This window comes from Passer domesticus, unplaced genomic scaffold (genome assembly GCF_036417665.1).
Source record: "Passer domesticus isolate bPasDom1 unplaced genomic scaffold, bPasDom1.hap1 HAP1_SCAFFOLD_58, whole genome shotgun sequence".
NCBI lineage: Eukaryota > Metazoa > Chordata > Aves > Passeriformes > Passeridae > Passer > Passer domesticus.
Genome location: NW_026990164.1, coordinates 246,185 through 272,050, shown reverse-complemented (window position 1 = coordinate 272,050; position 25,866 = coordinate 246,185). Strand labels below are relative to the sequence as shown.

Here is a 25,866-nt window from a genome sequence, read left to right as displayed (position 1 = left end):
GCCCTGAGGCAGCAGCTCTGCAGTGCTGGCCACCAGGCCGGGCTGCCAAGGGAGGCTTCTGGCCATGCCCTGCAAGCAGCTGCTGCTGCCAAGGTGCCTTTGGTGCCTCAGGCTCTGCCTGGAACAGCTCCCAGCACGGCACTCTGCCCTTGTGCCCGAGCCCTTCCCTGTGCTGGGGCTGGCCTGGGGCTTTTCCTGCAGCGGGACCTGCCCTGCTGATGGCACAGGAAAGGCAGTTCCTGCTGGAGCAGGAGGCTCTGCCTGCAGTGGGCTCCAACAAATCCAGCCAGGCCCTGTTGACATCAAAATTGCTTCCTAGATCACTATATTCTAATAATTGTTATAGCTCCTATACTGTGGAGTAAATTACTCTCTTTTTTAAAATTTAATCTGTGGTGTAAACAAACCATTCTGTCAAATCATGATCAGAATCAATTAGAGCTGTATTTATATAAATTTATCTAGAATTCCATCGATAATCCTGTGGGACAAATTGCATTAAGGTTCAATTCTACCTGTCCAATCTTTTACACCTTTGACAAAGTCTGGGGCTGGGATTGGATCCAGCCACTCCCACTCTTCTGTACTAAAATAAATTTTGGAAGTCTAGGGGCCCTGCAGGGATTTGAGGATCCATGGTGGCTGTTGGGTGTCATTTCTCCATCCCATGACTCAGCAGGAGTTTCTCCAACAAAGAAATAAAGCTTTTGTCTGAAGCTGCCACTGTGCCCATGACAGGAACCCCTGTGAGTGTCCAGGACATCCTGGCTCTTTGGCAGCCTGGGCACTCCTGCGATGTCACCGTGGAGCCCCCGTCAGTGCCTGTGACAGATGGGTGCCTTTGCAGCCCAAGATGCCCTGGGATGTCACCATGGAATCGCTGTGACTGCCTCTGAGCACACAGCTCTTTACCATCCCCAGAAACACCTGGGAGGTGTCCATGGAGCCCTTGTCTCTGCCTGTGACATTCCAGCTCTTGAACAGCCTGGAGTCTCCTGGAATGTCCCCATGGAACCCCTCTGAGGGCCTGTGACAAATCTGATCCTTAGCCGGCAACCATCCCCAGCCCCATTCCTACTGCCAGTTTCCATGGCAACCATCCCCGACCCCTGTTGCTAAGGTCAGTTTCCATGGCAACCATCCCCAGCCCCCTGTTGCTATGGTCAGTTTCCATGGCAACCATCCCCAGCCCCTGTTGCCATGCTCAGTCCCTTGGCAGCTCCATGCACACCCCAGGCCAGGGGTGGGTGCCATGGACACCAGCTCAGCCCTGCAGCCAGAGCCCGTTGCCATGGCAACCATTGGCAGCCCCATCCCCAGGGTCATGGGATCCCAGATCCACAGAATTGGCTGAGCTGGGAGGGACCCATCAGGATCCTGGAGTCCAACTCCTGGCCCTGCACAGGACACCCCAACAATGCCAGCCTGGGCCTGGCAGCGCTGGCCAAACGCTGCTGGAGCTCAGAGAGCCCTGGAGCTGGGAGCCTTTTCCTGAGATCCAGCCTGAGCCTGCCCCGACTCAGCTGCAGCCATTCCCACCAGTCCTGTCCCTGGGCACCAGAGGGAAGAGGTTCCCACAGCCCCAGCCAGGGACCCGCTCCCAAGGCTGTTGCCATGGCCAGCAGGGCTGGGACCAGCTGGGATACTCGGTTTCCACGGGCCGGGTTCAGAAATGGGATTCCCCAATTTCCTGCTCCCGCTAACACCGCGCTGCTGCTCGCTGCCCTCCCACCTCCCATGGAAAGAACAAAAGGCAAAGATCCCAGGCTGGGATAAGAACAATTTACTGGGAACAGCAATGAGATAAGGAATAAACAGGAACAAAAGCAATATTGATAACAGAAGGGATAAGAAAAACTATTTACAGGGAAAACTACAACATCACCACTGAGTGGCTCTTCCTGGCCACGTATTTCCTCCTGCCTGGAAAGGACACCTTTCTCCTCAGGGAGAGAGAGAGAGTCCCTTTCCTGCCCCTGGCAATGACCTGAGGTGGGAGTGAATGTAATGACATGGCTCTGGCCAGACCCTCTTGTTCTTCAATCCTACATCAGGTCACTAGCAGGGGCAGGAAAAGTGGCAAGTGTCTTCCCACCATGGATCACAGGGAACATGGATCAGCAGGTCTCTTCCCAATGCGGGTTCTCCAATGGGGGATGAAGCTGGAGCAGCACACGAGGCTCTTCCCACACTCAGGGCACTTGCAGAACTTCCCTTACTGGTGACTCTGTTGGTGTTTGGTCAAGTTAGAGCTGTGGGTAAAGCTCTTCCCACACTGGGGACACTCGTAGGGCCTCTCCCCGCTGTGGATGCACCGGTGCCTGGCGAAGTTTGTGTTGCAGTTGAGGCCCTTCCTGCAGTCTGGGCAGCGGAAGGGCCTCTCCTCTGTGTGAATCCATTGATGCTGGAGGAGACTGGAGCTGGTCTGAAACCTCTTCTGACACTCGGGACAGTCATAGGGCCTCTCCCCGGTATGGATGCGTTAGTGAGTGATGAGCTCAGAGCTGCACCTGAAGCCTTTCCCACACTCCCCACACTCGTAGGGCCGTTCCCCAGTGTGGGTTCTCTGGTGCACGATCAGGTTGGTGATCAACCAGAAGCTCTTCCCACACTCCAAGCACCTGTGAGGCTTCTCCCCATCAGGAACCTGCTCATGGACCACCAGCTCCAAGCTCTGGCTGAAGCTCTGTCCACCTTCCCGGCCCAGGCTGGCTCTTTCCCCCTCACATCCCCGCCATCTGCGTTTGCAGCCCCTCCTCGTGCAGCATCTCCAGGGCTTTTCCTCCCCGTTGGGTTCCTGCGCCGTGGAGCCGCTCAAAACGGCCTCTGCCACCTGCTTCTGCCGCGGGGATTTGTCCTCCCTGCTCTCCATGCTCAGCTCCTGCTCTGGGGGAGGAAGGACAAGGACAGGATGGCATTTTCCTCCAGGCCACAGGCAAGGGCAAGGAGATGCCCCCAGGCTGCAGCTGGGGCCCTGCTGGGCTGGGAGATGGAGCAGGAGAGAGGGGAAAGGGGCACTGACTTCCTCCTCACCTGCTTGCATGTTCTGGGGCATTTTCCTCACAGCCTCAATGGGGGTTGGCAATGGAAATCCTGGTTTGAGGAAAACAAAGGATGAGCACATTGAGTTTGAAGGTCCCTCTGCCCAAGTGCATCTCTACAAGTCACCTACCATTGGGGCTCCAGAAAAACCTCCCAAACGCCACAAGTCAGCCTGGAAAAAGCCTCCCAGGAGTTCCCCACCCCTGCTCCCTCCCCTCAGGTGTTCGGGGTTCCCCCTGTCCCAGCTGCTGGGGTCACGCTTGCATTGGGGGTCCCCCTTCTCCTCGGTGCCTGCCCTCCCCAGCCTGCTGGCAGTCCCAGCAATCCCAAAAGCTGCCCCCTCTTCGCTCCCCATTCAGGGATGCCGGGGCTTTTTGGGCTCCCTTTTGGGCTCCCTTCTCCCCTCATGCTCTGCTCCGGGCTGCAGGGGCTCCAAGGAGTCCCCCCTGCCCCTCTCCAGCCTCTGCAGGCTCCCGCCCATGGCGGCGCTCCCCCCTCTCTGGGCTCCCCACTTTGGGCTCCTGGGGGACACAGGGCTCTGCTCCTCCAGGCTGCCTCTGCCGCCAGCCGCCACCGCCACCCCCCGATGTCCCCCCGAGGGGCCTTTTCCGCTCAGCCTCGCACTTCTTCATTCTCCAAACATCCCCCCAAAAAACCCAACAGGGAGGAACTGGGAGTGGCTGGGAACATGCTGGTGGTCACTGGAAACAACTGGGCTTCTACTGGGATCAACTGGGATCACGCTGGAGGTGACTGGGATCCTCCTGGCAGTGAGTGCCACTGCACTGAGGCTGACTGGGAGTGCTTGGCAGCAAATGGGATCATACTGGGGAATAATGGGAGGGACTGGCAACATGCTGGAGGGAACTGGCATACACTGGGAGATACTGGGAGTGACTGGAACCAAAGGGAGGGTGAAAGAGAGCCACTGGAACCATGTGGAGCACAACTGGTTCATACTGGCAGGGACTGGGAGCACACTGGGCTCATCTCTGGATCATACTGGGAGGGACTGGAGCAATACTGGGAGAATCTGAGAGCGACTGGGAACACACCCTGCACATCATCCCCCATACTGGGCCCGACTGGGAGCAGCTGGGATTATACTGGGACCACACTGGGAGGGCTGGCATGTGACTGGGATCCAACTGGAGCTTACTGGGATCATATTGGGATTGAAAGGGAGCGACTGGGATCACACTTTGGCCTACTGGGAGCACCTGAGAGAAACTGGGATCATGCTGCAAGCAAACTGGAGGAACTGGGCAGGACTGGATGCATGCTGGAGGCAGCTGGGATATTCTGGGCATGACTGGGGGATCACACTGGGAGAACTGACACCTTCCTGGGGCCCCTGGCAGCGCCTGGAAATGACTGCAGACATGCTGGGAAATGTTGGGGGGTTTTCTGGATTTTGGGGGGTTTGGATTTTGGGGGTTTTATTGGCGCTTTGGGGGAGTGTTGTTCTGGGGGTGTTTGGGGGTTTATTGATTTTTTTTTTTGTATTTTGGAAGGTTTTACTGAGATTTTCCTGGTTTTTTTGGGATTCTCAGAAATTCTGGGAGTTTTTATGGGATTTCTAGGAGATTTTGAGGCATTTCACTGGAATTGTGGGGGCTTTTAGTGGGATTCATTGGGGATTTGGTTTTTTTCAGAATTTTCGTGGGATTTTTGGGGTTTTGTGGGTTTTTTTGGGTGTTGCCATGATTTCTTTGGGTCTTGGGGGGGGGATTTTATGGGATTTTTATTATTTAGGGGACATTTTTGGGGGGATTTGCGGGGTTTCATCTGGATTTTGGGGGTTCTTGAGATTTCAAAAGATTTTGTGGGCTTTTATTAGGATTCTAGGGTGTTCTAATGGGATTTTGCCATATTTATTTCGGATTTCATGAGTTTTATTGGGACTTCTGGGGCTTTTAAGGAGATTTTGATGCCTCTCAGCCCTTCCACAAACCCTGGGACAACCCCAAAGGCCCCAGACCCCCAAATCCCCCACAAATTCCATTAAAAATCCCAAATTCCTCAAGAAATTACAGTAAGATCCTCCAAAACCCCAAAGAATCCCACAAAATCCCAGTGAAACACACCAATACTCAAAAAAACTCCCCAAAATTTCACTAAACCCCCTCAAAAATCAACCCCCCCAACCCCAATAAAATCTCCCAAAATCCAAAACTCCCCAAATCCACAAAACTTCCAAAATCCCATAACCCCCTGAAACACAATAATTCTCTCCAAAACCCCAATAATACACCCTCAACTTCCATCAAAATCCTCAAAAGGCCTAAAGAAGTCCCAAGGTAATCCCCAAAATCCACCCAAAACTGCCTCAAAACAGCCCCAAAATGCCCCAAATCCCAAAATTCCCCCCAAAATTCCCCCAGAACCCCCCAGACTCTCTGGGGCCGTCCTGTGTCAGGGGCACCGGCCGGTGGAACAGGAGCCACCTCAGGGGCCCTCGGAGCTCTGTGGGGAGGGGGCACCATGGGAGACCCCCAAAAACGGGAGGGGGGGGCTGGGAACCCCCGGGACCCCCAAATCTCCCCCGGGAACCCCAAATCCCCCTGAAAAGCCCCCCGAGGTTGGCCCAGGACCACCCTGGAACCCCAAAGTCCCCCCAGCACCCCCAGGACCCCCTCGAGACCCCGCTCGGGACCCCTCCCCACCCCCAGATCCCCCCACAGTGCCCCAGGACCCCTCCCCAGACCCTCCCTGACACCTCACGATCCCCCAGCCAAGACCCCTCCCCAGACCCCGCCCCACACCCCGGAACCCTCCCCAAAGCCCCCCCAGATCCCCGGACCCTCCCACGCCCCCCCGATCCCCTCTCAGCCCCTCCCGGCCCTGTCCCGGCCGCCTCAGCAGCTCCCGGAGCGCTCCGGCCGCTCCAAGCGCCGCCCCCGCTCTCTGCAGCGCCCGGCACGGCACCGCCGCTGCGGCTCGCCTCTGATTGGCTGCAGCGCCGCGGGGAGGCGGGCGCTGCTGAGGGGAGCCGCGCCCTCATTGGCTGGTTCGTGGCGGGGCGCGCCGCTATTGGCTGGGGAGCCTGTGCAGGCGGCGGAGGCGGGAGATTCAGAGGCGAGCGCGGCTGAGGAGGGCGCTGAGGGGAAACTGGGGGGGTTTGGGGCGGTCTGAGGAGAAATTGGGGATTTTGGGGAGATTGACGGGAAATAGGGGGGTGTGCGGTGGGTTTGGGGGGAGTGAGGGGGTCTGAGGGGGCTTTAGTTATCTTTCCGGGCAGCTTGAGAGGGTCTGGGTGTTCTCAGGTGGATTTAGGGGGATCTGAGGGGAATTGGGAGGGTCTGAGGGGATTTTGGGGGATTGTGAGAGGAGCTGGGGGGCTCTGGGGGGTTCTGAGGTGCATCTGGGGGGCTTTAGCGGAGTGTGAGGGGATTTCCCAGGGTTTGGGGGGGATTGAGGGGTCTGAGGGGGATTTGGGGCAGTCTGATGGATTTGAGAGGGGTCTCAGGTGGGTCTGGGGTAAATTTTGTGGAGAACTGGGGGGTCTGAGGGTCCCGGGAAGGTTTTGGGGGTCCAGGGTGATCCTGGGCCAACCTTGGGGGGGTTTGGGGCTCCTGGAGGGGTCCGGGGGAGATTTGGGGGTCCCGGGGGGTCCCAGGCCCCGCCTGAACCGGGGTCTGGGGGTTTCGGGGCGAGGGGGCACAACAGGGGTTCCACCCCCCCCTCCCGTTTTTGGGGGTCTCCCATGGTGCCCCCTCCCCACAGAGCTCCGAGGGCCCCTGAGGTGGCTCCTGTTCCACCGGCCGGTGCCCCTGACCCAGGACGGCCCCAGAGAGTCTGGGGGGATTTGGGGGGGCATTTTTGTGATTTTGGGGCAATTTTGACGAATTTTAGGAGGGTTTTGGGGGATTATCTTGGGGCTTCTTTAGGGCTTTATTGGGTATTTGATGGAAGTTCAGGGGGAATTATAGAGGTTTTGGAGAGAATTATTGGGTTTTGGGGGGTTATGGGATTTTGGGGGTTTTATGGAATTGGGGAGTTTTGGATTTTGGGAGATTTTATTGGGGCTTGGGGGGTTGGTTTTTGAGTGGGTTTAGCGAAATTTTGGGGAGGTTTTTGAGTTTTGATGTGTTTCACTGGGATTTTGTGGGATTCTCCGGGGTTTTGGAGGATCCTATTGTAATTTCTTGGAAATTTTGGGATTTTTAGTGGAATTTGTGGGGGATTTGGGCGTCTGGAACCTTTGGGGTTGTCCCAGGGTTTGCGGAAGGGCTGAGAGGCATCAAAATCTCCTTAAAAGCCCCAAAAGTCCCAATAAAACTCATGAAATCCAAATTAAATCTCACAAAATCCCATTAGAACATCCTAGAATCCCAATAAAACCCCACAGAATATTTTGAAATCTCAAGAACCCCCAAAATCCCGATGAAACCTCGCAAATCCCCCCAAAAATGTCCCCTAAATAATAAAAATCCCATAAAATCCCCCCCCAAGACCAAAGAAATCCTGGCAACACCCAAAAAAACCCCACAAAACCCCAAAAATCCCAGGAAAATTCTGAAAAAAACCAAATCCCCAATGAATCCCACTAAAAGCCCCCACAATTCCAGTGAAATGCCTCAAAATCTCCTAGAAATCCTATAAAAACTCTCAGAATTTATGAGAATCCCAAAAAACCAGGAAAATCCCAGGAAAACCTTCCAAAATACAAAAAAAAAAAAAATCAATAAACCCCCAAACACCCCCAGAACAACACTCCCCCAAAGCGCCAATAAAACCCCCAAAATCCAAACCCCCCAAAATCCACACAACCCCCCAACATTTCCCACCTTGTCCCAGCATGTCTGCAGTCATTTCCAGGCGCTGCCAGTGCCCCAGGAAGGTGTCAGTTCTCCCAGTGTGATCCCCCAGTCATGCCCAGAACATCCCAGCTGCCTCCAGCATGCATCCAGTCCTGCCCAGTTCCTCCAGTTTGCTTGCAGCATGATCCCAGTTTCTCTCAGGTGCTCCCAGTAGGCCAAAGTGTGATCCCAGTCGCTCCCTTTCAATCCCAATATGATCCCAGTAAGCTCCAGTTGGATCCCTATCACATGCCAGCCCTCCCAGTGTGGTCCCAGTATAATCCCAGTTGCTCCCAGTCAGGCCCAGTATGGGGGATGATGTGCAGGGTGTGTTCCCAGTCGCTCTCAGATTCTCCCAGTATTGTTCCAGTCCCTCCCAGTATGATCCAGAGATGAGCCCAGTGTGCTCCCAGTCCCTGCCAGTATGAACCAGTTGTGCTCCACATGGTTCCAGTTGCTCTCTTTCACCCTCCCATTTGGTTCCAGTCACTCCCAGTATCTCCCAGTGTATGCCAGTTCCCTCCAGCATGTTGCCAGTCCCTCCCATTATTCCCCAGTATGATCCCATTTGCTGCCAAGCACTCCCAGTCAGCCTCAGTGCAGTGGCACTCACTGCCAGGATGATCCCAGTCACCTCCAGTGTGATCCTAGCTGATCCCAGTATAAGCGCAGATTTTTCCAGTAACCACCAGCATGCTCCCAGCCACTCGCAGCTCCTCCCAGTTGGGTTTTTTGGGGGGATGTTTGGAGAATGAAGAAGTGCGAGGCTGAGCGGAAAAGGCCCCTCGGGGGGACATCGGGGGGTGGCGGTGGCGGCTGGCGGCAGAGGCAGCCTGGAGGAGCAGAGCCCTGTGTCCCCCAGGAGCCCAAAGTGGGGAGCCCAGAGAGGGGGGAGCGCCGCCATGGGCGGGAGCCTGCAGAGGCTGGAGAGGGGCAGGGGGGACTCCTTGGAGCCCCTGCAGCCCGGAGCAGAGCATGAGGGGAGAAGGGAGCCCAGAAGGGAGCCCAAAAAGCCCAGGCATCCCTGAATGGGGAGCAATAGAGGGGGCAGCTTTTGGGATTGCTGGGACTGCCAGCAGGCTGGGGAGGGCGGGCACTGAGGAGAAGGGGGACCCCAATGCCAGCGTGACCCCAGCAGCTGGGACAGGGGGAACCCTGAACAGCAGAGGGGAGGGAGCAGGGGTGGGGAACTCCTGGGAGGCTTTTTCCAGGCTGACTCGTGGCGTTTGGGAGGTTTTTCTGGAGCCCCAATGGCCGGTGACTTGTAGAGATGCACTTGGGCAGAGGGACCTTCAGAGTCAATGTGCTCATCCTTTGTTTTCCTCAAACCAGGATTTCCATTGCCAACCCCCATTGAGGCTGTGAGGAAAATGCCCCAGAACATGCAAGCAGGTGAGGAGGAAGTCAGTGCCCCTTTCCCCTCTCTCCTGCTCCATCTCCCAGCCCAGCACAGCCCTGGCTGCAGGACAGCCTGGGGGCATCTCCTTGCCCTTGCCTGTGGCCGGTGGCAAATGCCATCCTGTCCTTGTCCTTCCTCCCCCAGAGCAGGAGCTGAGCATGGAGAGCAGGGAGGACAAATCCCCGCGGCAGAACCTCGTGGCAGAGGCCGTTTTGAGCGGCTCCACAGCGCAGGAACCCAACGGGGAGGAAAAGCCCTGGAGATGCCGCACGAGGAGGGGCTGCAAACACAGCCCAGGTTGCTCTGAGGAGTAAAGATCCACCCTGTGCCAGGAAGGTGGACAGAGCTTCAGCCAGAGCTTGGAGCTGGTGGTCCATGAGCAGGTTCCTGATGGGGAGAAGCCTCACAGGTGCTTGGAGTGTAGGAAGAGCTTCTGGTGGATCACCAGCCTGATCGTGCACCAGAGAACCCACACTGGGGAACGGCCCTACAAGTGTGGGCAGTGTGGGAAAGGCTTCAGGTGCAGCTCTGAGCTCATCACTCACTAACGCATCCATACCGGGGAGAGGCCCTATGACTGTCCCGAGTGTCAAAAGAGGTTTCAGACCAGCTCCAGTCTCCTCCAGCATCAATGGATTCACACAGAGGAGAGGCCCTTCCGCTGCCCAGACTGCAGGAAGGGCTTCAACTGCAACTCAAACTTCGCCAGGCACCGGTGCATCCACAGCGGGGAGAGGCTCTACGAGTGTCCCCAGTGTGGGAAGAGCTTTACCCACAGCTCTAACTTGACCAAACACCAACAGAGTCACCAGTAAGGGAAGTCCTGCAAGTGCCCTGAGTGTGGGAAGAGCCTCGTGTGCTGCTCCAGCTTCATCCCCCATTGGAGAACCCGCATTGGGAAGAGACCTGCTGATCCATGTTCCCTGTGATCCATGGTGGGAAGACACTTGCCACTTTTCCTGCCCCTGCTAGTGACCTGATGTAGGATTGAAGAACAAGAGGGTCTGGCCAGAGCCATGTCATTACATTCACTCCCACCTCAGGTCATTGCCAGGGGCAGGAAAGGGACTCTCTCTCTCTCCCTGAGGAGAAAGGTGTCCTTTCCAGGCAGGAGGAAATACGTGGCCAGGAAGAGCCACTCAGTGGTGATGTTGTAGTTTTCCCTGTAAATAGTTTTTCTTATCCCTTCTGTTATCAATATTGCTTTTGTTCCTGTTTATTCCTTATCTCATTGCTGTTCCCAGTAAATTGTTCTTATCCCAGCCTGGGATCTTTGCCTTTTGTTCTTTCCATGGGAGGCGGGAGGGCAGCGAGCAGCAGCGCGGTGTTAGCGGGAGCAGGAAATTGGGGAATCCCATTTCTGAACCCGGCCCGTGGAAACCGAGTATCCCAGCTGGTCCCAGCCCTGCTGGCCATGGCAACAGCCTTGGGAGCGGGTCCCTGGCTGGGGCTGTGGGAACCTCTTCCCTCTGGTGCCCAGGGACAGGACTGGTGGGAATGGCTGCAGCTGAGTCGGGGCAGGCTCAGGCTGGATCTCAGGAAAAGGTTTTTGCCCAGAGGCTGCTGGGGCACTGCCCAGGCTCCCCAGGGAAGGCTCCCAGCTCCAGGGCTCTCTGAGGTCCAGCAGCGTTTGGACAGCGCTGCCAGGCCCAGGCTGGCATTGTTGGGGTGTCCTGTGCAGGGCCAGGAGTTGGACTCCAGGATCCTGATGGGTCCCTCCCAGCTCAGCCAATTCTGTGGATCTGGGATCCCGTGACCCTGGGGATGGGGCTGCCAATGGTTGCCATGGCAACGGGCTCTGGCTGCAGGCCTGAGCTGGTGTCCATGGCACCCACCCCTGGCCTGGGGTGTGCATGGAGCTGCCAAGGGACTGAGCATGGCAACAGGGGGCTGGGGATGGTTGCCATGGAAACTGACCATAGCAACAGGGGGCTGGGGATGGTTGCCATGGAAACTGACCATAGCAGCAGGGGGCTGGGGATGGTTGCCATGGAAACTGACCATAGCAGCTGGGGGCTGGAGATGGTTGCCTGCTAAGGATCAGATTAGTCACAGGCCCTCAGAGGGGTTCCATGGGGACATTCCAGGAGACTCCAGGCTGTTCAAGAGCTGGAATGTCACAGGCAGAGACAAGGGCTCCATGGACACCTCCCAGGGGTTTCTGGGGATGGTAAAGTGCTGTGTGCTCAGAGGCAGTCACAGCGATTCCATGGTGACATCCCAGGGGACCTTGGGCTGCAAAGGCACCCATCTGTCACAGGCAGTCACAGGGGCTCCACGGTGACACCCCAGGAGTCCCCAGGCTGCCAAAGAGCCAGGATGTCCTGGACACTCACAGGGGTTCCTGTCATGGGCACAGTGGCAGCTTCAGGCAAAGTTTATTAGAGAAGCTCCTGTTGGGTCACAAGGTGAAGAATAGCCCACATAAATCCCCAAATGTCACTGTTGAGTCAGAGATGACACAGACTCAGATGAGAAGGCTAAGGGCCAAAAGCCACCCATTTGTTCAAGCCTATTCTTTTATACCTTGGCTTGCTACAGGTGGACTTCTTTGGTCATTTAAACAACACATTTCACATGACTGGCTAATTAAGATAACACCCTTCAGTAAACCACTTGTTTACAATTCTTTCTCTCCAGCTCCCTAACAGTTCCCAGACCAATGCATGGGAAAGCTTATTTAGCTTTCTCTGTCTTGACCAGACTGTCATACCCACACCCAAACACCCCCAAGGACCTCCAGGCTTTCTAAACTCCTTCTGCGAGAGGAGCCTTGGAGCATCTGTCCAGTCCCATCCCCAGACTTTTCAAGCATTCATGTGGAAAGAATTTTCAAGCTGGAATTAAACCTTTATAGAATTTGTCCCACAGGATTAAGGATAGCAAACCAGAGATATTTATATAAATATCTCTTATGGTAATGATGAGACAAAATTATCTTAATCAGAAATATTTACTCCAAGATATAAGAGCTGTAACATATTATAACATATTATCTTATATAGAGCACTCAGAAGTGATTACAAAGCAACTGTATTAAAACAAAGCCAGTAATTAAGCAGAGATTGATGTCACTCCCCCAGACCAATGACCAGGGGCAAATCCCTTTGGCTCAGTCTGCAGCAATGACCTTGAGTGGTGTCCCCACTGCAGGGAGGAATCTCCACACCCCCAAGAAGGGAAATGTCAGGAGATGCTGCCATTAAAATTTGGGACGGAGCTTTTCTCGTCTCAAGTGCTGCCCTGTCAGTCAGATGTGCCCAGGCTGGGCCAGCTCAGCAGCTCTGCAGAAGCTCTCAGTGGTGTTGCTTGGTTGTTCCTTTCTTTGGGGATTTTTTCAGTTCTGCCACAGCTTCAACTCCCTCTGAGGATGTGTAACTTTGGAATGGAGCAGTCAGGCTGGTTTCAGCATTATTCATCCAAAAGCAGCGTGACCCCCCCTCCTTCATTTCCCACTGGGGGCTTTGCAAACAGGGCCTTGCTGGAGCCCACTGCAGGCAGAGCCTCCTGCTCCAGCAGGAACTGCCTTTCCTGTGCCAGGAGCAGGGCAGGTCCCGCTGCAGGAAAAGCCCCAGGCCAGCCCCAGCACAGGGAAGGGCTCGGGCACAAGGGCAGAGTGCCGTGCTGGGAGCTGTGCCAGGCAGAGCCTGAGGCACCAAAGGCACCTTGGCAGCAGCAGCTGCTTGCAGGGCATGGCCAGAAGCCTCCCTTGGCAGCCCGGCCTGGTGGCCAGCACTGCAGAGCTGCTGCCTCAGGGCTCATTTCTGCCTGGGCTCTGAAAAGCCACTTCTGCTCCAGGAGCCTGCCTGGGAAGCCATTGGCCCCAGCACCTTGGGGACAAGATATGAATGACAAAACTCTTCATGCCAGCAGAGACAAGGCAGGGGCAGAGGAAAGGGCAGAGCCAGGCCCAGGGGACAGGGCTGCCATGGTGATGGCTGTGAGGTCACTGCCCCTGCAGCAGCCTGGCTGCCCTCAGCAGACATTCTGGCCAGAAGCTTTGTGAGGGCACCCAGCACAGCAGAGAACCCACACAACAGGAATTCTGTGCTTGGGGATGAGAGGGTTTCACTGGGTCAGGTTGCACAAAGCTCCTGCTTTTGGATAATTCCTGAGACGGGGAATCCAATTCTGTGGAAGAATGCAGTTGCAGTTTTGTGCCACTCTCATCATTGTAAAATGTTTCCTCCTTCTAACAAATGTAAATCCACCCTCATTCAGTTGAAAGATATTGAGCCTTGTTCTGTCATTGCAAGATTTGGGTGAAAATAATTTCCACCACTATTCTTGTATTTTCACAGACCTTAGAGAGGACCCAAAAATCTCCCAAGATGGGGTTTGGAGGCCTCATCACATAACCAGCAGGAGGAGGCTGCAGACTCTGGGCTCAGTGGTGTGGAGACTGAGGACAGAACAGGAGTAGTCCGGGAGGGAGTGAAGGGTGGTTTCAGAGAGGCTGGAGCTTTTCTTCATAGTGGGAATGAGCCTGAAGAAATAATTGTGCTAAGGGCAGCTGGGGAGGCCCAGACTGGACACCAGGAGAAAAGCATTTCCCTGCCATGGCAGGACTATGGTGCAACACATCACCCAGAAAAAGCCTGGAGCAGCCCAAGGCTTTGTGTGGGCAGGCAGAGGCAGGCAGGAGGCAGAGCTGTCAGCAAAGGAAGGGGCCAGCCAGGTGGGGCAGCCGGGGGATGACGACAGCCTGCAGGGACAGAGGCACAGGATTGCTCAGCATCAGAAACACCTTTGCCTTGCTTGTCCCCACCTGTCATCACTGCCTCCAGTGTTTTGCTTTATGTGGAGCTTGGGGACACTTTCTCAGTCCTGTCCCTCAGAAGGATCGGTTTAAAGTATGAGAAACGTCTGTATTTCACTCTCTTTTTGAGTTCCTGAAAAGTTCTCTGAGCACACTCTGAAGGACTGAGTCTGATACAAAGAGCAGCAAAGCCCCAGAGGGTGATTAAAGTCCTGGTGCTGTGTCTGTGCTGCTGAGCTGGGCCGGGCTCCTGGCCCAGAGGCAGCTCCTGGCAAGGGCAGCGCTGCAGAGAGACAGCTCTGGCCAGGAGCAGCTCCTGGGCACAGCCCAGCAGGGCTGGGGCACTGCCAGGGCAGCTCAGGGACACCAGCAGGGCACAGGCAGAGCTGACAGGGCTCAGCACTGGCAGGGGCTGGGGGATGTCCCAGAGGGGGCTGTGTCACAGCGGCACCTCTGTGGCTGTCTCATGGAGGCACAGAGCAGCTGTGATGTCAGCAAGGGGCTGTGTGACAGCACAGAGTGGGCTGTGTGAGATCACAGATTGGGCTATGACATCACAGAGTTTGTTGTGTGAGGTCACTGGGCAGCCACAGCATCATAGAGGGGATTCTCTGTGACATCACAGAGCAGGCTGTGACATCATGGCATGGCTGTATGACATCATAGAGCAGGCTGTGATGTCAAACTGTGTGCTGTGACATTACAGAGTGGCAGTATGACATCACAGAGAGGGTTTTGTGACATCACTGAGGGTGTTGTGACATCACTGACGGTCTTGTGACATCACAGAGCTGTCTGTTATGTCACAGAGTGGGATTGGAGGCCATGGAGCAGAGTCTGCCATCATGGAGGGTGGCCCTCTGACATCAGAGAGTGGGTTGTGACAGCACTGGGTGATGGAGCAACAGCATAGAGCCAGGTGTGACATCACAGGGTAACTTTGTGACATCACCAAATCTTCTGTGACATCACAGAGCAGCTTTATGATATCAGAAACTGATATTCCAGCACTGGCCCTGTGATATCATGAAAGGGCTTTGTGACATCGCAGAGCAGGCTGTGACATCACAGAGCAGTTGTATGTGTCACCACTGAGTTGCCTGTGACATCATAGAGTAGGCTCTGTGACATCATAGGCTGTGACATCATAGAATGGGTTCTGCCAGCACAGTGTATCTGTGTGACATCACAGAGGGGATGTGAGACCCTGGAATGGCTGTGTGACATCCCAGGGTAGGAGGTGTAATATCATAATGAGGGCTGTGTCATCACAAAGGGGCTGTGTGACATCACAGGGGCTGTGTGAGGTCACTGGGGAGGTCACTCTGCCCCAGCCCCCCTCACAGCTCCCCCAGAGCAGTCCAAGGCTGCTCGTGCACAGCGGGGTCCCCTGTCCCCCCGGGTCCCCCGCCCCCGGCGCCTCAGCCTCCCCCAGAGGATGTTCCACGAGATCAACCCCAGAGCCTGGCACGGGGACGGGGGGCTGGGGCTGTGGGGGTGGGACAGGGGCACAGGGACCCCCCGGCAGCATCCCTGTGTCCCCCAGGGCCAGAGCCTGGGCCAGGGCTCCTTCACCCTGTCACGAATGAGGGCTTGAGAGCACTGAAAAAATCCCCAGCAAGGGATCAGCAAAAACCAGATTTAATATTAAGCAACAGCACCACAAAGTTCCTTGGCAAGAGTCACTCTGCTCCTGACTGGACACTTCAGGCACACGGGGGGAACAAAGCAACAACAAAACCAAACCAAATCCAGCCAATCAAACCAGAAATGAACCAAGAAATATGTGTGTGTGTGACACAAGGACAGTGATGGCAAGGATAAAAGGAATATGGCCTAAAAGCTGAACAGAGCTCAAAGGTAACATTTCTTAACTTACACCTTAACCTTTCCTTCTACCGTAAACGTACATTTTAGCAAAAGAACAACACTTAACAGTGTTTAACCTAATTTATAACATATGATACAGCAATATAAGAGATTAATAACGCTTAACAATATTTAATTTAGCTAATAACTTATATTAAGCATAACAACTTAGCAAAAGAACAACTGTTAGCAGTATTTCACTCAGCTTAGACCTTGTGACTTAACCTCACCTACAGGCCTGACTGACTCAGCTATGCAAGGCACTCCAACGCCTCAGAGAGCAGCATTTCTGCCACATTTCCCCAGCACAGGCACTCCTGTGTGCACACAGACACAAAGAGTCGTGCAAGGCACCTGTGAGAAATTCCCCTGAGGGCAGCAAATGCTCCCTGTGGATGCTTTGGCATCTCCCCAGCGGGTGAAGGGTTGAGCCTGGAGGAGTGGGGGGATCGGCCCAGGCTCCCTCGTTGTTCAGGATCCCCGAGTGCAGCAAACGGGAGAGTTCCCGGCTGGGAGAGGCCCCACTCAGAGGGAGTCGCTGGCCCAGGAGAGCTCCAAGGGGCTCCTTTTGCAGCGCTGTTTGTAGGGCCCCAAGAGTGGGGCTGCAGTCACAGCAATGGTTCATCCTGGCCGCACTTGGCATCAACAGCTTTCTTTGGCAGTGTGAGAACAGGGATGCTGTGCCACTGAGGGAACAAAACCAGTTCCCAGGGCTGCTCCTACAGCAACCAGGAGCTGGTTGGGCAGCAGCAGTGCCTGGAGCAGACAGTGTTTGTGCTGAGCTGCAGAGGAGCTGAGCCCAGGGGCTGTTGGCCAAGGCCAAGGCCCAAGGAGCATTTCTGAGCTGGCAGGGCGGCCTGAGAAGGGGAGGGGGGAATGCAGCAGCACAGGGCCCATGGAACCAAGGGACCATGGTGACACTGTGGGGGCCCTATAGTGCCAAAGGTCCATTGTGACATTGCAAGGCCTCATGGCACAATGGAGAGACCATTAAGAGCCTTCACAGCCTCATGGAACCAAGGGGCCATTGTGACACACAATGGAGTCAGGGGATCATGGGGACCATTGTGACACTATGAGGCCCCATGGAATAAGCAAAGCATTGTGACTCTGAGAGGCCTCATGGAACCAGTGAGACCATTGTGACCCTGGGGGTTCCCACAGAACCAAGAGGACCATTGTGATCTTGTGGGGCCTTGTGAAAGCAAGAGGCCTTTGTGACACTGCAGGGCTGCATGGAGCCAAAGGTTCATTGTGACATTGTGGGGCCTGGTGTCATCAGTGGTCCATTGTGACACTGTGGAGCCAAAGGAGACCATTGTGACACTGCAAAACCCCGTGGTCCAAAGGTCCATTGTAACACTGCAGTCTCATGGAATAGAGGAGTCACGTGTCATTGTGGGGCCTGGGGAACCACAGAGACCACAGTGACACTGCAAGGCCTTATGGAATTGTTGGGACCATTGTGGCATTCGGGGCCTTCTGCAACCCAGGAGCCATTGTGACATTGTGTGACCTCATTGAACCAAAGCACCATTGTAACACTGCAGGACCCCATGGAATCAAATCACCATTAGGACACTGTGGGGCCCTGTGGAACCAAGGGGACCATGGTGATACTGCAGGGCCTCTTAAAACCACAGCAACACAGAAGAGGTCTGGCTGGTTTGGCCTCCCATGGACTGCCTGACTGGTCCAACTGACCATGGCATGTTGAAGGCCTCTTCTCTTCTGCTGTTGAAACACTGGTGCTCCATACTTTCTTTCATATGGAAAAGATCTGTCCTTCTCCTGCAGGCATCCATGGCCAGAACTGGGATTTCATCTCCAGATTTCCTTATATCTAGGGATTATTCCCATAGGAATATTGCCAGGACAAGACTGGCTGACAACGGTTTCATGAGGGTCACCTCTCATCAGTCCCCAAATCTCTGGGGAAGGCTCCATGCTTTCCTTCTTGTGGAAAGAACTGCCCTGCTTCTCCAGGCACCCATGGCTGAGATTGGGCTTCCACCTCCAAAATTCCCTACATCCAAAGACTGCTCCCAGACAAAATCTGCCATTGCTGACAAGTCTGGCTGGCCTAGTGAGACTCTCACCTGCCTTCCAAAAACTGGGGCTCTGTGCTTTCCTTCCTATGGAAAAGAGCTGTCCTTCCTTTCCAGGTGCCCATGGCCAGAACTGGGATTTCACCTCCAACATTGCATCCTGTGACAGACTGCAGGAGATTGTTGGCTGGAAACATTTCATGTGTCGGGGAGGAATGGGCAGATCCAGCCTTGCCCTGCCCTGGAGCACTGCCCTGCCCTGGAACCCCAATCCCCCCAGAGCCTCTCTCCCAGCCCAGCAGTGTCTGCCAGTCCCTGGCACAGCACAGGAAATGCTCCACAGCCACCTCTGGAGCCCCAGCCCAGCTCCTGAGTGACCAAATGACACCAAGTCCCACCTGGGGAAGGGCCCAGCAAGACCAAGGGGTATTGAAGGCTGACCACAAGGCAAGCACACATCTTGACCCTACCTCCTCTTGGCATTTCCATCTGAACTGCTAGAGTCCAGGAGTTGGTAGCTCTGTCTGTGCTTCTATAAATCTTATTTTTCTTTCTCTCTTTCTGTGTCTACTTCTTCTATTTTTGTCCTCTTGCAAACTCTGACTAGCTTTAAATTGAACAGGTTTAGAGTTTGTGAAGTCAAACAGGGCAAGTTATTGCTTTGAGAAGTGTTTTTTTGGTGATTGAATGATGCATTAAACATTTTGACTAAATTTCTCTGATTTTCTAAAGTTGTCAGTAAAGGATGTTTTGTTGTTTTGAGCTCCTCAGAATCTCTTGTTGGTATTGTTCCCGTGCATCCAACTCAGAGTACACAAACAACTGTAATTCCTTTTGAATGTCTCCTTGAGAGAGTTTTTAGTGCTTGGCACAGCCCAGGCAGGGCTTTCCCAGCCACATTCCACACTCCATTGCCCAGCTGGAGCCGCTGGTGCCTCTGAGTTCTGCTGGCCCAGCCCCAGGGACGCTCTCCTTGTCTGCCCATTCCCCCACGGTCTCTGGGCAGGGATGGCCTCAGTGGGGGCTGCTGACATCCTCAGCAACTTGGAGGCTGCTGCTGGATTTCACTGCTCCAGAGGCTTGTTCAGCCTTCAGCTCTTCAGTGCAGGAATTCAGTGTCCCAGGGCTCATTAACTTTCAGAACACATTAATTAGCCAAGGCTCTGGGAATAATTTGATTTAAGTGTTCCAATAATTTTTGGTTAATTAAATGCATTTCAGGAGTGTGTTCAAACTGAATATATTCTATTTAAAAAGATAGTCAGAAAACAATTTGTAGGTGCTGTTTAGGATTTTTTTCCTGTTAATACATTGATATGTGCTATCTCCAATTGACACTGAATCCAAGTCCCTCCTCATGCAGTTTGAATAGATATGAAAATCAAGACCCTTCATGGCTGACAATCAATCAGACTCTGTCCCTACCCCCACCCCACCATTTCCCCCATCCAAGCCCTGGCACTCAGAGCAGCCTTGTGCCAATCTGAGCTGCCTCCAGCCCAGACTGGACCTGCAGCTTTCAGCTCCTTGGTGCCAATTCCCACCTGCTTTCCTAGGAGAAGGAGCTGCCCGAGACACAGAGGGATGTTCATTTATTGTCAGCCAATAGAAGGCACAACTCCATTAAATGCAAAAGTCATTCCTCTGCTGGGTATTAAGTCCACTTTCCATAGCAGACAGTCTCAGAGCAATGGAAAACATCTTCTGTGCCCAGCACCAATCCCAAGGTCCCCCCATTCCCTCCCTGCCCTGATTCTGCCCAGATTTGCTCTTTGCACACACAAGTCACACACTGAAGTCAGGAGCTCCCTCCATGCCCAGAGGGAAGAAAAGAGAGAAAGGGGATGAAGAGCTCTCCTGTGCAGAGCCAAGGTCCAAGTGCAGCCACTGCAGTGGGAACCACAACTCATCAGGTTTGTGTCCTTTGGAGTCAGGGCCTGGTGACACTCAGAGGCACAGAAGGGTTTCTGCCAACAAACACGAGTTGAACATGATGCTGTTTAATAATGATCACAGCTCTTCTTTCAGCTCTCTGGGATGATCCAGCAGCATCTGACATCGCCACCACCCCCCAGGGATTTCTGTACAGGAACAGTTTTGGACAAAGAAATAAGAACAGGTTATTCTAGGATAGATACAAATGAAATTAAGATGTTGACTAACATGATATTTATTTTAACTTCAGAGAGATTGGGCAACTCCCTGAAGCTCAAAGCATGAAACCAGTCAGTTGAGAGGCACTTGAATGATCAGAAAGCATCTGAAGGAGGAAATCTGGGAGCAATCGAAAGGACATAGATCCAGCTGCTCTAGTGAAGCGATGACCTTAGACATGGCCATTTAAACAGCAGAGCTGGAAACGTCTGAAGGATGAGGGAGAGAATATTGATGACAGCAGTAGAAGACAAGATCGGTATTTCTCGTCCTGCCATCAGTACACCTCCAGGAAATTCCTGTTCCTTGTGGGAAAACATTTTTCAAAAATACTGAAGTGACTCAGATTTAAAAAAAAAAAGTGCTTATATATTATTAAATGTTCAAGTATTAAAAGCTGTGCCCCTTTCCAGGCAGCCATCAGTTGTGTGCCCATGAACAGGCAGTGCCACTTGTGCCCTGAGGTGCCCAGCTGGGATTGGATCTCTCCGAGAGCACCTGAGGGAGAGCAGAGCACCTTGCAAGCTGCAGGTCCCTGCCAGCCCCGCAGGGCTCCTGTCCCATCAACATCTGCTCTGCTCCAGTCTGTAACAGGGCCCAGCATGGTGCTGGGATCATCAGAGAGCTGAGGTGTGTGCTGGAATTCAATGCCCTCCCCATTCCGCATCAGCCCTGCATTTCCCTGCTCCAGCCTTGGTCTCCAGCACAGCCATGGAGGCTCTTTGGGCTCCTGACTGTTCCTGCAGCCCCCAAAGGCAGCTGAGCTCTGCCTGTGGCACAGTCAGGCCTGGCCAGCGCAGGCCATGTTCAGCAATTGCTTGTGTGTGCCTGGCCTTGCTGTCAGCCCCGGCAGCGGCTGCATGGCCCCTTGGTGGCCCTGTGCTGGCCCAGCCATGGTGGCCCAGCCCCTGTGCAGGCCCAGCCCAGGCCAGGAGCATTGCGGCTGGGAACGGCCCCTGTGCCGTGGTGCCCACAGCAGCCTTGGGGCTCTGTGCCCCATGGCCTCCCTGCTGGGCAGCCTCTGCCAGCTCCTGCACAGCCCCTGGCACCTGTGGGCCTGCACAGACAGCCCTGCCCCGGGCTCTGCCGGCCTCTGGGCCAGCAGAGAGGCCGGCCAGGACTGGCCATGGCCGGGAACAGGCCCTGAGCCCCGCAGGAGGATGGAGCTGGGCCACAGCCAAACTCAGCCCAGGGCAAAGCTGGGCTCAGCAGCCAGGGCTGCCAAGGGCTGGGCACAGAGGCTGGCACTGACAAATGTCCTGGGCCCCCTCCCTGCTCTGTCCATGCCCCCAAGGGCACAGAGCAGCCTCCTCTCTGGGGCACTTGCCTGTTTTCAATGCCTTGCACAGGCGCTGGCCCTGCCCCACAAGGCCTGGCCTGAGTCCTGCCCCTGCACGCCCAGCCAGGCTGAGATGGACACTGATGGTTTCTGGGGCAGGCTCTCTGAGCCCAGCCCAGCTCCCTGCAAGCTCTGCCAGCTGCCCTGAGCTCTGGGCAGCACCAAGGGCCTCTCCCCAGCCCAGCCCAGCCGGCTCTGGCCCCACAGCTCTGCTCAGGCCAGGCTGCTCTGGCCACTGGCCCCACGGCCTCAGCCCCTGCCAAGGGCACAGCAGCAGCTGCAGCTCACACAGGACTCAGCCCCAGCCATGGCGGAAGGTGCTGGGCCAAGGCCAAAGGAGGCTCCCTGGCTGCCCTGCTCCCCTCTGGCTCAGGTGCTGAGAGCTCTGCAGCCCCTGCTGCCATCCCATGTGCCCAGGGCAGCACAAAAGCCCCGGCCTTGGGGCCCTCAAGAGCTGCTCCGGCTCCAGGCCCAGGGCCCATCCCAAAGCTGGGGCAACCACAAAGCTGTGCCCTTTTCTGTTCATTGCTGCTCTGATGGAGATGGATCCTCAGCCACTTGGAGGTTGCTGATGAATTTCACCACTCCAGAGACCTTTTCTTTCTTGAGCTTTTCAGTTGAGAAATTCAGTGAGAAAGGCTCATAAACATTTGTTCAAAACATGCAAACAAGACAAGCCTGTGGGAGTAATATAAGTTTTCAATTCTTTCATAGATTATTAGGTAGATTTCAGAAGTGTATTCAAAGTGAATATGCTATATTGAAATCAATGCAAAGAGAACTGGTTTTTCCTCCTTTCTTTTCCTGTTTATAGATTGATGTCAGCAATCCCCAATTGACATAGACCCCCAGCACTTCATAATACAGTCTAAATACAGATGAAAATCAAGGTCCTTTATGGCTAACAATCAATCAGACTTTGTCCCTGCACCCTCCCCACCATTTCCCTCATCCACCCTCTGTCACTCAGAGCAGCAGTGTGATGGCGTCTCATCCAGGGGTGTCCCCAGGGCTCAGGACTGGGGCCAGGTCAGTGAAATCTCTTTACTGCTGATCTGGATGGGGCCATCGAGGGCATCCTCAGTCAGTTCCCAGGTGACTCCAAGCTGGGTGGGAGTGTGGCTGTGTTGGAGGGCAGGAAGCTCTGCAGAGGGATCTGGGCAGGGTGGAGCCATGGGCCCAGGACAATGGGATGAGGTTCACCAAGGCCAAGGACCGACTCCTGACCTGGGCTCACAACCACCCCACATCCCTGGCTGTGCCCTGCCCCTGATCCCCACAGCCTGTCCTCTTTCCTTCATCCCTGCGTTGCCAGGGACTTTCTGGGACAAGGGAGCTCTGCTCTGGCTGTGGAGGGAGGTGCAATGCCACCACTGGAATGGGAACCACAACTCATCAGGTTTGTGTCCTTTGGGTGTCAGGAACTGGGGAGACTCAGAGGCACAGAATGTTTCTCTTCCTGGCCAACAGACCATGGTTGAACAGGATACAATTTAATAACAATCACACTCTTCCCTGAGCTATGTGCAACGTCCCAGCAGTGTCTAATGAGTCCACCATCCACAAGTGATTTCCATACTAGAATTAATTTCAGAAAAACGTGTTTCTGTGATAGATCTAAACACAATTAGTTTCTTGTATCAGGATGCTCCCACCAGGCCCCCTGGTGAAGAGCCTGGCTCTGTGTTCTCCATCACCTCCTGGCTGGCACTGCTCTGGGCTGGGATGAGGAGCCCCTCAGCCTTCCCTGCTCTGGGCTGGACAAGCCCAGCTCCCTCAGCCTCTGCTCACAGCCCAAGGGCTCCAGCCCCACCTTGGAGGCCCTTCCCTAACTGTTGCCAGGATTTTTAGTGAAAAAGCCTCTGCTAGGATTTTTCCTGTCCTGAGGAGCTGAGGGCCTCAGGAAAGAAATGTAAACAATAACTATCTGCTGCTGTGGAGTGCCACAGGTGAATCTTTCATTGGTCCATGTGGATTGTTTTCAATCAGTGACCAATCACAGCCACCTGTGCCAAGGCTGTGAGCAGTCACAGGATTTTTGTTATTCATTCTTGTTCTATTCTTGTCTTTGTAGCCTTCTGATCCTTTTCTCTCTGTTCTTTTAGTATAGTTGTTATGTAGCATTTTAGTATAATATATATCATAATAAATCAGCCTTCTGATCAACATGGAGTCAAGCCTCGTGTCCTCGCACCAGGGGTCCAAGTCAAAGCAACAACTGGTGAACCCTGGACGTGTGAAACTGATGGTCACCCCAAGAGTGACCATGGAATCTAGCCTGGAGCTGAAGAAACGAGACCCTGAAGATGGGCAGAGTTCTCAGCCAAGGCAAACAGGAGAACCTGTTGGACTTTCCTGGAGATTGTGTCCAGAGACCGCAGAGCAGCAGAGCTGCACAGCTGGATCCACAAAGACACTGTCTAGAGGTACTGTTATTTTTTCCCTTCCTGAAGATCCTGCCATTCGCAAAAGGTGGGAGGAAAGTTGGAAAAATGTACCTTCGGAAGCTCAGGTTCCGTTTACTGCGTCAGAGGAGAAAGTTATTAAACTCTGGTGCGAATGGGGACACACTTTGATTTTTAGGAAGGAAAGTTATTATCAGGCTTTCAGATGGGCAAAATTTCATAGATTTTTTACAAATGTGGCATACTCCCTCGATTTAGACCTTTGGGAGTTCATGCAGGCTGCTGTTGAGTGGGCAGAGCACCAGGGTGTTAGACGCCCGATGATATATTTAGTGTTCCAAGGCCTCTTATTCTGTGTTTTGAAAAAAGAGAAGGCTGTGAGGGACATCGTGGCTCGGTGGCGCAGCCGAGCTCCGTACCCGCCAGCTTCAGCACGAAAGAAGCCTCTCAAAGAAGACGAACCGCGGGTTTGCAGCCCCCCCGCACAGCCCACAGCTGAGCAAAAGTTTTTCTCTGTTCCTTCGGAGCAAACAGATCTGCCTTCCCCCCACCCCGCTCCTTCTCTTGGGGAGGATGGGGAGCCGAGCCCGCCGTTTTCCGGGCCGGCCCCGCCCGCTTCGCCGCGGAACTCTCCGGTCCCCTCACCCCGGGAGGGGGCGGATCCGACTCCGCCTCAGCCAGCCCCGCGGGAGGCGCCGGACCCCGCGGCTCCGCCTCAGCCGGCTCCGCCCGCGGCCCCGCAGCCTCTTGGAGTGGCTCCGCCGGCTCTGATGACTGCGTCTGCGCCGCGGCACCCGGAACCGCCTCCCGCCGATCCGCCCGTGTTGCCAGGGAACGCGATCAACAACAGTGATTCCCCGGCTGTGCTGCTGTCCCCGGGAGCTGCAGGAGCTGCCTCCGTGCCTTCTCCCTCTGCATCCCAGCCGGCAACTGAATTCGCAACGGTGCAGGCGGCGCCGGCGCGGGCCGACCCCGCTCCGAGCCCGCCGCCTGTCCCGCCGCTCCCTGCCGCCCCAATTGCAGTGCAAGAGCATGCCGAGAATGGTGCTGAGCCCACGGAAACGCCTCAAGAGTCGACACCAGCGCCCGTGCTGCCCGCATCACCCACCCCAGTTGTCCCGCAGGTTTCCGAAGCTCCGTCATTCGCATCAGACCCTGCAAAGAGCCTGTCCTTCCGTGGAGGGGGCACGGCCCTCCAGCTGACTGCAGGAGCAATTCGGCTGGCTGTGTTCAAAATCAGTATGGTTTCTGGGTCACTTTGTGTGTGGTCGGGGGCTTCTCCCTGGGGGTTGGGGTGCCTGCCTCCCCCCGAGCGCCCCAGCGGCGTGGAGGAGTTGGCTCCTGTGGCATCTGCCTCTGGTCCCCAGCCCAGTGGGGATGGGGGTGCCGAGGGGCAGAATGCAGGAGAAGTGGCATTTTCATTGCAGGAGCAAGAGACACAGAGCAAAGCAAGCATTGCTCGCTTGCTCTGGGGACAAGAAACCCTCAGATCTGGGATGACAATTCCTGAGAATGCTTCTCTTCCCAAGCTGCCGGTGTGCACTGGTGCTGCTCCTGGGGGGAGGAAGCAGTGGGTCATTTCTGCTCTCAGGACGCTGGCAGCATGGTCCTGCCAGGTTCTGAGCACACAGAGCCCGCCTCACAGGCTGGTTCTGGGCCGTTTGGCTCATTTCCCTGGGCCGGGGCCTCCGCCCCGTCCAGCGCTCAGTTTGGGGACTTTGCTTTCCCCGCAGGGACCTGGGCCACCATTCTGTGAGCCAGGTCTGGGTTCTCTGGTCCGTCCACCAGGACCAGGGCCACTCAAGGGTCCTAGAGACCCTCTGCTGCTGCTACTCTTCGTCTTTAAAAAAAAAAAAAAAAAAAAAAAAAAAAGGAAAATTAATAAAGAAAAGTGGAAAGAGCTAGCAGCTCAAAAGCATTGAAAAGCCAAAAATTAGCCTCAGCCCAAGTGGTTCAATGAAGGGCTGTGGCCAGGGCATTCCAGAATTTTCTCTCTGAATTGTTTGATGACTGTCAATGGATTTTCATGATTCTTGTTTTCTTTAGCAA

The 25,866-nt window shown here is 54.7% G+C and overlaps 2 long non-coding RNA genes across 2 annotated transcripts; one reads left to right on the top strand and one right to left on the bottom strand.

Moving 5' to 3' along the window:
* Nucleotides 1–1,768: 1,768 nt before the first annotated feature.
* On the bottom strand, nt 1,769–3,460 carry LOC135292921 (uncharacterized). Its single transcript, XR_010355068.1, has 2 exons — nt 3,034–3,460; nt 1,769–2,886 (listed from the first exon to the last, which is right to left on the bottom strand). It is a non-coding gene; the product is annotated as an uncharacterized LOC135292921 (long non-coding RNA).
* Nucleotides 3,461–9,012: 5,552 nt separating this feature from the next.
* LOC135292923 (uncharacterized) lies at nt 9,013–10,505 on the top strand. Its single transcript, XR_010355071.1, has 2 exons — nt 9,013–9,236; nt 9,388–10,505. It is a non-coding gene; the product is annotated as an uncharacterized LOC135292923 (long non-coding RNA).
* The last annotated feature ends 15,361 nt before the right edge of the window (nt 10,506–25,866 follow it).